The sequence below is a fragment of the Erpetoichthys calabaricus genome, chromosome 3 (genome assembly GCF_900747795.2).
Source record: "Erpetoichthys calabaricus chromosome 3, fErpCal1.3, whole genome shotgun sequence".
Lineage (NCBI taxonomy): Eukaryota > Metazoa > Chordata > Cladistia > Polypteriformes > Polypteridae > Erpetoichthys > Erpetoichthys calabaricus.
Window position 1 is genome coordinate 283,138,995 of NC_041396.2, and position 12,220 is coordinate 283,151,214.

The window sequence follows — 12,220 nt, forward strand, 5'->3', positions numbered from 1 at the left end:
GTCGCAAATACTTAAAGGTTGAGAAACGCTGACTTAACACATGAACCCAGCAAAGCAACGAGAAAGAAAGTTCTCAGGAAGTAGGATTAGATAGATAGATAGATAAATACTTTATTAATCCCAGGGGAAATTCACATACTCCAGCAGCAGCATACGGATAAAGAAACAATATTAAATTAAAGAGTGATAAAAATGCAGGTAAAACGGACAATAACTTTGTATAATGTTAACATTTACCCCCCCTGGGTGGAATTGAAGAGTCGCATAGTGTGGGATTAGTCATTTTTATTTACGATAAATAAAGTTTGTCAGTTTGCAGATCATTTCAGACATTAATTTTTGTATTTTCTCAACTCATTTTGTGCAGTGCCTATAAAAAAATTCACACCCTTGAAAATCTTCACAAATTGTTATCATACAACATTGAATCGCAGTAAACTTTTAATTTGGCATTTTTGACACTGATATGCATAAAAAGACTCTTTGATGTCAAAGTGAAAGCATATCTCTGCAAAATGCTAAATGACTTATAAATATATAAAACACAACATAATTCATCTTGTAAGTATTCACCTCTTCAAGTCAGTATTTAACTAATGTACCTTTGGTAGCCATGACCACCCTGAGTCTGTGGGCACAGGTCTCTCGCTTTATTAACTTTGCATATCTGGATACCCCAGTTTTTTAACCCTTTTTTATTAAACTGCTTAAACATGCAGTCAGATAAGTAATGCTTTAGGTTACTTGTTACTTTAAAAAAGTAATCAGACTATGTAATGCACATTACTTGTAACGTGTTACCCTACTGCTGTCGAGATTGTGCTGCTGAGTTTTGCACCATATGTTCAGCTCATCAACATTATTTTAGCAAATTCTGAAATTCTGAGGTAGTTTATTTCAGCCTGGAGAAGGAATAATGTGACCGTCTTGAACATTTGCCTCTGGAAATGTGTTTTGTGGAAGCTTCTTCTCGTGGGTGTTGAAAGCATGTGCAAAGCTAACAAATGTGCAGGCGAACAGAGTGCAATGGACAAGCACAGACTACAGAATCCTTAACAGTAACCCAGTGAATTTGTGAGTACTTATAAGCAAGAGGGGGAAATGAAAGTCCCAAGCATGTCTTAAAAATAATGGGCGGGTATCGTTTGTCGATGAGAGAAAGTCTGATATTTACTTCCAGTACTAAAAATGCCAAAATATTGGTATTGTACCATTTTTAATTTTGCTGTTTTCAGTACCTTTCTAGTACAGGTACATTACTTCATTAAAAGTTCACTTGCTTTTTCATTTAATGTTTCTTTTTCCTTTATAATCCAACTTGTAGTTGATTCACAAGATATTTTATAGGTATGATGAAGTATTTAGCCACTGTTTAGAGGTGATCCTTCCATGATCTGGCATTTTCACTAATCCGGCAGTCCTCAGGTCCCAGTTAGCCAGATTAGTGAAGGTCTACCTATACTAGATCACTGTGCTGCAAGTTCACAAGTTAATGTTTTATATATATACGAGCTGTATATACCCGGCGTTGCCCGGGGCAGAAGTAACCTAATCGGTCAAACACTTACATATATAAAAAAACCGAACCTAATCGGACAAACAGCTTCATATATACAGAAGCGAACCTAATCGGACAAACAGCTAATCTATATACATAAGCAAACCTAATTGGTCAAATAGTTACATAAATACAAAAGCAAACCTAATCGATGAAACAGCTTCATATATACAGAAGCGAACCTAATTGGTCAAACAGTTATGCATGTGCAGAATAATTTTACAAAGATTATGCGTGTTAACAATCATTAAAAAGAAAAGATTGAGGAACTCTTCTTCTATATGTGATGAAGCTGGATGAAGCTGACTTGACGAAGACGTAGGTGGCATAGATTGGTTTTTCTAAAACAGAAGAAAAAAATGAGTATCTATTATTATTTTAAATTAGAATGAAAATGAGAACCTTGATTAGAGATAGATTATCCGTATTAAAATATGTGCATGAATAAACTTTTGCTAACTCTCTAGCAAAAGTTTATTCATACAAATTGGCATGGGATGGCTTTGTGAAAAAGTAAAAATTAGATAAAAATAAATTGAGAATGCGTACTTCCATTTGACTGAGATTATGTGTAATGATGAAAAAAAAGTTTAGTATGTTTTTTTTTTCCATACGGGAAGGATGTAAAACCTTACATAGGCACCCTTCAGCCCGTACTGAAGGGTAGTGTCAGATTCTTACTGACTAAAAAACACCCTTTTTATTCCACAGCTACCCCAAAAACCACTATTAGGCATTACTTTGGGGTGGCAGTAGTTTAGTTATGAAACAGCTGGGTCCTGAAAAAAATCTGTCTGATTAGTGGCTTCATCACATATAGAAGAACAGTTCCTCAATCTTTTCTTTTTAATGATTGTTAACACGCATAATGTTTGTAAAATCATTCTGCACATGCATAACTGTTTGACCAATTAGGTTCGCTTCTGTATATATGAAGCTGTTTGATCGATTAGGTTTGCTTTTGTATTTATGTAACTGTTTGACCAATTAGGTTTGCTTATGTATATAGATTAGCTGTTTGTCCGATTAGGTTCGCTTCTGTATATATGAAGCTGTTTGTCCGATTAGGTTTACTTTGGTATATACTGTATGTAAGTGTTTGACCGATTAGGTTACTTCTGCCCCGGGCAACGCCGGGTATATACAGCTCGTATATATATATATATATATATAGCAAAATACCCGCGCTTCGCAGCGGAGAAGTAGTGTGTTAAAGAGGTTATGAAAAAAAAAGGAAACATTTTAAAAATAACGTAACATGATTGTCAATGTAATTGTGTTGTCATTGTTATAACTGTTGCTGTCTTTTATATATATATATATATATATATATATATATATATATATATATATATATATATATATATATATATATATATATATATATATATATATATATAGATATATATATATATATATATATATTATATATATAATATACACACACACATAAACATTTATATACATATACATATATATACATATCTACATATACACATGTACATATATATATACACACACATACATAAACACACACATAAGACTTACTGAGTGAAACGGGCTTTCATTGACAATCATGTTACGTTATTTTTAAAATGTTTCCTTTTTTTTTCATAACCTCTTTAACACACTACTTCTCCGCTGCGAAGCGCGGGTATTTTGCTAGTATATATATATATATATATATATATATATATATATATATATATATATATATATATACATATACACACATACATGCAGTTTTAATAACACAGAAATCAATATAAACATTAACATCATTATCATATGAGAATATGAAGTAATATATAAGAAGCACATTTCATATAAATATAAATTATTAAACAGTAAAATCTTCTTCTGTAATTTGCTACCGTGGCAATTTGTGTGTCTGTCCAGGATTTTAAATGACCTGTAGCTCGCAAACCGTTGCACCTATACACTTGAAATGTGGTACACATATAGTACGTCACGTCTACTATCCGCTTTATGGGTGATGATTGTTTTAGTCTTTTTATCTTTATTTTATTTTATTGTACAATCAAGTCCTATCTGCGCACAGCAGGGCAGCCGTGGGCGGATGTGTATGGTGTATTCACTCCATGTTATCGTGCATTGCGCTGTCAGTGGTATTTTGATAAAAGAATTTGAACAACATATAAGAAGCGTATAAATTATTAAACAGTAAAACATTAACATTTAAGAAGTAAAGTTACATTAAGTACTACTGCAGTGCCTTCGGGTATACCTCATTTTTTGTTTGCCCATTACATGCTTAAATGTATACATTTTTTGGTGCACCTACCCGAGAACACGCGACATATAACCGAGCGTGGGAGAAGCATGGATTTTAAACACGCGTTGAGTTGATGTGCTGGTCTCCCTCGTGAAATAACTGGTAATGTTTGACTAAAATCTACAGCGAGTAAAACGACATTACCTCCTATTTTTTTTTACGATCTCTGAGATGTTGCTTTTTTCGGTTCAAGGCTTCATAAGCTCTTTTATGTTGTATGGTGTACTTATCCCAAACCATCATCTTTGAATGTTGCAAGACTTTCGCCTTGTATGTAGATCGGGGTAATTACATTCATTGCATTCCTAGTCTGAATCACAATCTGATTGTATGGGTGGTTACCTGGCACTGTAGGGTTGCCACCCGTCCTTTAAAATACGGAATCGTGCCGCGTTTGAGAATGAAATTGCGCGTCCCGTTTTGAATCAATACTGGACGGGATTTATCCCGTATTTTTTTTATCATTTTTTTTTTAAAGCAGCGTCTCATGCAAATCATCCCACACGCATTTTATGAAGATGCCTCCTTTCCTACTTTTGATTGGGTAATACTTGATGTCATCTTTAGTTTGATTGGTGTTTTTAACTGTCCAGTGAGTAGGGCGTGTCTTTCAACGGAATGAAAAAAAGGCCCACCCGACGACCCACCCATTCCATTTTTATATATATAGATGGAGCCATTAACTGTAGGCCTCATCACATAAAGGGCACAGTGGCATTACCCCTCTGTCAACACCTACATTACATTTCACCTTTGTTCTCTGTTAATAGTTGCATGTTTTAGTATATACACACAGCTTTTGAGCATGTTTTGGCTTTCATATTCAACCCTTCCCTCATGACTTTCAGAAGTATGTTGCATTACCTGAACACAGCCTCTGTGCACTTTTCAGTTACTGAAAAGTGTTTAATAAAAGTCAAGAATCAACCGATAAAAACAATATAGTGAATAAAACTGTACTACTACCATACAAAAGAATCCATTATTTAAAATAGCTTTATTGATTTAAAATATTGCTTTACCATTTTATTACAATGAGAGGTTAACACCAAAGTACTCAGGACATAGGTGTTCTGTAATATATATTGTAACCACTAGGAGGAGACCAGAGCCCAAACACCAGACACAGCTCAGCTGCGCACAAGTTCAAGATAAAATAAAAATGTTCTTTATTTGATAACAACACCTTGTCACAGTAACAAATCAATCCAGCACTATACCAACAACAGAAAAAACAGCTCCATCTCCCTTTGTGTCTCCTCTGTGAATGTTGTCTAGCTTCCTCCCAACTCTGACACACCACATGAGGCAACATGTCTCCTTTTATGGCAGACCTGGGAGCATGAAGCATTTTCAGATCATACAGAAATCAGGAGGTCCGTTCTTCACAGCGCTCCCCCCGTGATACCCATGAACCCCCGACAAGGTTGCCCTTCCGTACTACAATTCCCAGGCAACCCTGCAGGTGTCCAGACTGGGCTCCGGCGGGAGGAATAATGTTACCTCTCGTGCTGGGGGATGAACTGTTTAAAATATCCATTCGTCCCTCGTCCATCCATTATCTGGGTATCCTGACTGGGACAGAAACCAAAGACCATCTCAGCCAGGTTGTGCCTCCATTCTTGTGCTTCATCCATTATGGCCTCCCAACTGGGTAGAAAATATTCCTTGACCTGAGTTGGGATGCCCATCCATCCATTCTGGCACTTACAATATACAGTATACTGTATATTGTAATATACAGTATATAATATACATATAAGCATAATATTCATGCTTATTTAGTCCTGTGCAGGGAGCCAGAGCCTAGCCAGTATCCTCAATACCATCAAGAGGTAATCCTGAATAGAATGACAGACATTTGTAGGAAATATATGCATATTTACTTGTAATTTTTGCCATCCATCCATCCATTATTTAAACCTGATTATCCAGTGCAGGATCAGTGCAGGGGATGGTGCAGCCTATCCTAGCAAGCATCAGGCACAAGTGGTGTTTTATTTCATTCTGAATGTTATTTTGTATTTTATAACTAACTATGCATTATGTAAATGTGTACAATACTTTGATATTCTCAGTAGGAGGTGTGCTATAAGAAAATAATTTGAGTTTCAGCTGATTAAAGAAGGGTGGGCAATGCTTAACCTTTGCTCCTCCCCATTATCCTATAGAAAGTGTACATTCAGGCAAAACACTACTCAAATACTGACAAATACACAACTGTGTATAATGGACACATCATATATACATGAAGTTCATTCCAGAATAATTTTCCTCCAGGCCTAAGATCGTTCCTGTTGACCAAGTCAGTCTTCTACAAGAACACCAGGCTAGAGACTGAAGGTGTCTCTGAGTTATATAAGCGATTGCTGGGTTGCCTTTTCTTCCAGAGTCCTCAGAGACTTCCTGTATTTAGTCCTTCTGAAGCATCTGGTCCTTTTACTGGTGGTATTTAAACCAACATGACAGTTGCACCATCATAGATATGCTTTTCCTTCCCTTGTTTTCTCTTTGCATACGTGTAAAGTGACATGTGGTTTGGTGTACTTAGAAGTAAACAGTTAAATGATATGCAGGGCTTCCTGTTTGGCTATTTGCTTTGCTGCACTGTTTGCTTTTGTATTATAGTATTGTGTCTGTGAGAAAGATTAAAGGCAGTATTTAAAATTAAGATTATTTCATTGGGTGTTGCAGTGATAAGTATTGCTGCCTCAAGAATGCAGTGTCCTGAGTTTGATTCTTGCATGTGGTTATCTTCTGTATGGAATCTAAAGTTCTTTACATGTCTGTGTGGTATATTTATTCCCATATTGCCATCAGGTTAGATTCATTTTTGATTCCAAACTGGCCCAGTGTGAGTGTGGGTGTGTTCATTAGTGGGTCCGGTTATGGGCTGGTGTTCTGTCCAGGGTTGATTCTTTTCTACTGCTTATTGGGTGGGCTACCATCCCCTGTATCCCTGAATTGAGTTAAATGACTTTGAGAACGCAGTTAAATATCTTTTTTCGAAATCTACTTATTCAATTACTGCATTGCTGGGACCCACGGCCTCCAGAATCATCAGGTACATGGCAGGGAGTAACCTGAACTATGGACTAACATTGTAGGACCTAGTCATGGGCATATCCTCGTCTCATTTGAAGTCATTGATTAACCTTCCGATTCACATGTAAGTTGTGGGAGGAAACATAAAGACCAGAGAAAAAGCCACAAAAACATAGGCAGAGCCTTCCAGTTTTAAACAGTGGCCTTCTCACTATGCTATTGTGCTGCCTAAGTTAAATTGATGTAGATTTTATTCTGATCTACTTGTATCTGGCAATTAACTAAACTAAGCAACATTTTAGGTTCTTTCCAAAGTCCTGGGATTTCCCTTAATATTTATGTTCTATTATATAATAATTTACATTGTTGCAGTGTACTTAGATCTTGTGATGGTGCACAAAGTGAAAGGCTGTACTCAAAATATTAAATCTTTCTTTCTTTCTTTCTTTCTTTCTTTCTTTCTTTCTTTCTTTCTTTCTTTCTTTCTTTCTTTCTTTCTTTCTTTCTTTCTTTCTTTCTTTAGCCAAACACGTTTCTGTCCATTGTTAGTTTTGTCTGTATTTGCATTCCAGATTTCTCTTCCTTATCTAGCTTTCTGTCTGAGCTATGAGAAGGGAGTGGTAGTTTTTTACAACTTGTTTTTGAATGATTTACGTCAGGCTATCCTTCAGGAAAATGTTATTTTTAGTTTTATAAGATTGGAGACACAGAAAATGTTGACATGACCTTCCTTCTCGCAACCTCTTCACCTTTTGGAACAGTTCCCACCTGTATGAGTGCATGTCCTTAAGCAAGTACACATGGGGGTATCCATTTTCTAGCAAACAGCACCGTTTGAGTAGAGAGCCAAAACTTTTCCTGTGTGTCTTAGCAACTGGTATGTAACTTGTCACCTTAAGAAAATTCTGCCAAGGGTGTCCTCTAGGTGCTGAAAAATGCTGAGATTTATGACCTGTCATTTTGTATGTGTGTGAACTGCAGACATTTAATCTTGTAATTAAAAGCACTGAATTTGTAAAGTTCACGTTTAACACACTTTGATTGGAAATGCACCTTAAAAACAAATTAAGTTTTAATTTATTTTGTAAATTCACACTTCATTTCATATCCCGCTGTCCATATGTTTTCTAGTGTTGCCTAGGTCTAGCCTTTGCATGATCCATGCTGTAACATGATGCTTGGGGTAGGGCCTTCAATGAAGAGGACTATTTACACATAAAGTAGGATTTTAAACTAGCCTCAGAGTTAATGTAATACTCATTCTGCACGCTACATGTAATATGGTGCAGTATGATAGCTTGTTATTGCCACAGAAAACATACAACTTATTTATAAAGTTACCTTTTAGTAAGATGTTTTAACAGTTACAGTCTGGGTGCTCTTAATAGCCCTAGGAAGTTAATGCCTTAAGATGTAAACTAGTAGACTAAAACAAAGGACTTCAAATCGGGCCAACCTGACGCAGACAACTCCTAGCTGGATAGCCTACATTTATTGAGAGAAATGGGGTAGTAACTGAGGTAGAGGACTGAGCCAAAAGAAGCACACATGTCCCGTAAAAGTAAGAAAGTAAGAAGTCTTGGGGCATTGCTTTGGAGCAGATGCTGTTATATACTATACTATACTATACTATACTATACTATACTATACTATACTATACTATACTATACTATACTGCAGTGATTTTTTCAGTCCCAGTCTTGGGACATGAAGCCACTTGGCATCAAGTTTTTGCTCTAACCAGTTTCATAATCAGTCAGTTAATTATAATAATAGATGAAAGTTTTTCCATGTGTAAGGTACATTTCTACGAGCATACCATTTACATTAAATACTGAACATTTGTTATAGAGAAATCTCAGATCATTCACTTGATAAGCAACCTTCAAAACTCCTCTGCCTCTAATTGATATAATTGTTTTTTAAATGGCCAGTCTTTTTTCTGTTATTCTACAATTTTAAAACAGGCTTAGTATGACATTTACAATCATTAAAAGTGAGAAATATTTGTATTTTCTGATATAATTTTAGTTTTTGTAACTCTATGTTTTCCTGTTAATTCACATTTATATGTGGAGTATTTTCCTTAAATTGTATCCTAATAATGGCAGTTAATGATGAATAGGTATAGACAAAGGGCAAATGGCACAGAATGATGAGAGGCAGCAGCTATTTCAGCATCAGACCCACCAGTTTGATTATTAGAAAATGATGGGGTAAATAATGATGATGATGAAGTAGAAAATCTTAGAACCAAGACAAAAAACAATAAATTATCTCCATGTAACACACATAAATGCTTGTTACATTCCTATGAAGTTAAGCAAGCCCACTTTTGAAATTTCTGGTGTCAAGTCTTTCATCATTCTCTGTATTTTACTTCCATGTCCAGTGTTTTTCTAGTTTTAAAATATAGTTTTAGTTTTTCTATTTTGGGTTTTATTATTAGTTTTTAGTTAATTTTACTTTTTTTACCATTTTCATATTTTAGTTTTTATTTAGTTTTTGTTCCTGTTTTTCTTTCTATTTAGTTTTATTTTTTTTGCCATTTTCTAAATGCAGTTTTTTGTTGTTTTGCTTTTATTTAGCTTTAGTTCTTCAGCAATTAACTTTTACTTTTTGCCACACCAAAAATATCAACACAGACACAGTTTTGCAACTATAAAACATTTTTTATAGATGTCAAATTGTATATCATTCAGGTTATACCTGTCAACTTAATGCATGCAATTTTACTGTCTGTAACAAAACTCAATTTTCTCACGATAATATGACCATTCAAGGCTTCTAGTATAATGAAAAAGTGCAAAACCAAATATTAATTGCGCTCTGATGTTATTTGTTACTTTAACATGAGTTTAAGCAAATAGTTATTTCGCTTCAAAAACCCTTTCTTTTATTTTTTTGAGATTCCCTTTGCAAGCAGTGAGATCACTGTACACACATACTCATAATTTATATTTATTTTTAATATCTTCTGATGCGGACAATGTGTCATCTTCCCATTTCAAAACCTTTGATTTTTTTTTTTTATCCCCAGGGAGTTCTTACTTTGCTTATTTATTGAAATACATTTGAAGTGATTCCTTGAACTGTGTTTATAATAATAATAATAATATCAGAAATAGAGATGAAAGTTTACATTAAACACTGAAAATTTGTTATAAAGACATCTTGGATCATTCACTTGATAACTTCACTTGATATTCACTTGAAACTCCCTATGTGACTAAACTGGGAAGATGAAATTTAACAGCACATGTAGAATAAACAGATTATGGAATTTGAAAGTCCTTAATGACACACTTCCAGATTCCAGGTTCCCCAGGAAGATGGCAGAAGATACCAGATTGTAACTGGGTAGGCTGGAGTCCCAGGAGGGTTACATTGATGAACAATATCCAGACTGGAGGCCAGTGTGATAGTAGGACCGGTGAGACAACTAGTCAGGTCTACCTGCTCCCCCTGTGTCCTCTGCTTATACTCCCTCTACACATATGACTGCAAGATTGTATGTGATCTTAACATCATTGTTAAGTTTGCTGATGATGCAGCTGTGGTAGGCCTGATATCTAAGAACAATGAGCAGGGTTACCTGAATGAATTGGAGAGTCTGTCACACAGGTGTCAGGAGAACAGTCTACTCCTGAATATCAGCAAGATAGCAGAGCTTTTTTTTAATACATGTAGGATGGAAATTTGGTTGGAGTATTGATCAGGTCATGACTGTAACAATGTTACAGTAGGCCTGCATAAAAGTTCTGCCAATGATTTGCTACAGCTGTATGATGTTATGTAGGCCTTTTCACTGCATCATGTTAGTGGAGGGTTTGTGACTAACTGTTGTTCGATTTTCTTAAACGTAATGTTTCTGAAAGTATACCCAATGTACTAGTATCCAATAATTAGTAATTGAAAAATATCTATTAATACAAAATTACCAATACTAGTATAAAATAAGTATTAATATTATCCTAAGGAAAAAAGGAACTGAAATAAGTTCCCCATCTAGCTATTAATATTAGTTAATACACAGTAATTTGTTAAAATTCTATAAATAACCAAGAGTATCAAACTGATTTATTGTATAACAGGAATGCTAATGGTACACGATGGACAAAAATACGAACATTCAGTCTTAGTTATGCTTATATGATTGCTTCCCCATCCATTTATTTGCATAGAAGCAACTTTTTATACTCTATTAGTTAACTTACCTAAAGCAGCAGGAGAGGGTGCTGCCACATGACCTGTTTGTGTACTCTGCCCGGTGTCTGACTCATTTACATTGGGCATCGAAGTGACTGTCAGATGAGTAAAAAAGAAAAAAACACAAGATACACAAGTTCAAGCAACCGTTTTCAAGGTAAAGTTGAAGCAGCAAACTAGTTCCTTCTTCAAGTCCCACAGAACATTTCTCCATGTGATATAGTGATTATGGTGATTATATCCTGTTAAGGGCAGTAGAGTACACTTTAGGGAAAACTATATCTCTATATAAACTGCTCAAAAAATTAAAGGAACACTTTGAAAACTCATCAGATCTCAATGGGAAAAAATATCATGCTGGATATCGATACTGATATGGAATGAGTAATGTGTTAGGAACGAAAGGATGCCACATCATTTGATGGAAATGAAAATGATCAACCTACAGAGGGCTGAATTCAAAGACACCCCGAAAATCAAAGTGAAAAAATGATGTGGCAAGCTAGTCCATTATGCCAAAATTTCATTACAGCAACTCAAAATCATACTCAGTAGTTTGTTTGATCCCCCGTGCTTATGTGCATGCCTGACAATGTCATGGGAGGGGGGGGAGGCATGCTCCTAATCAGACAACAGATGGTGTCCTAGGGGATCTTCTCCCAGATCTGGACTAGGGCATCACTGAGTTCCTGGACAGTCTGAGGTGCAACCTGGCGGCGTCAGAGGGACGAAACATAATGTTCCAGAGGTGTTCTATTGGATTTAGGTCAGGCGAGCGTGGGAGCCAGTCAGTGGTATCAGTTCCTTCATCCTCCAACTACTGCCTGCATACTTTCACCACATGGTGCACCGGGAGGAACCGTGGACCCACTGCACCAGCATAGGGTCTGACAGTGAGTCCAAGGATTTCATCCCGATACCTAATGGCAGTCAAGGTGCCGTTGTCTAGCCTGTAGAGGTCCTTGTGTCCCTCCATGGATATGTGTCCCCAACCATCACTGACACACCACCAAACCATTCATGCTGAATGATGTTACAGGCAGCATAATGTTTTCCATGGCTTCTCCAGACCCTTTCACGTCTGTCACATGTGCTCAAGGTGAACCTGCTCT

General features: G+C 36.0%; 1 protein-coding gene across 1 annotated transcript in view; it reads right to left on the bottom strand.

The window, feature by feature from the left end:
• acadvl (acyl-CoA dehydrogenase very long chain) overlaps positions 1-12,220 on the bottom strand; it is a 966,944-nt gene that overhangs the window by 258,490 nt on the left and 696,234 nt on the right. The gene's annotated exons all lie outside the window — the stretch shown is intronic.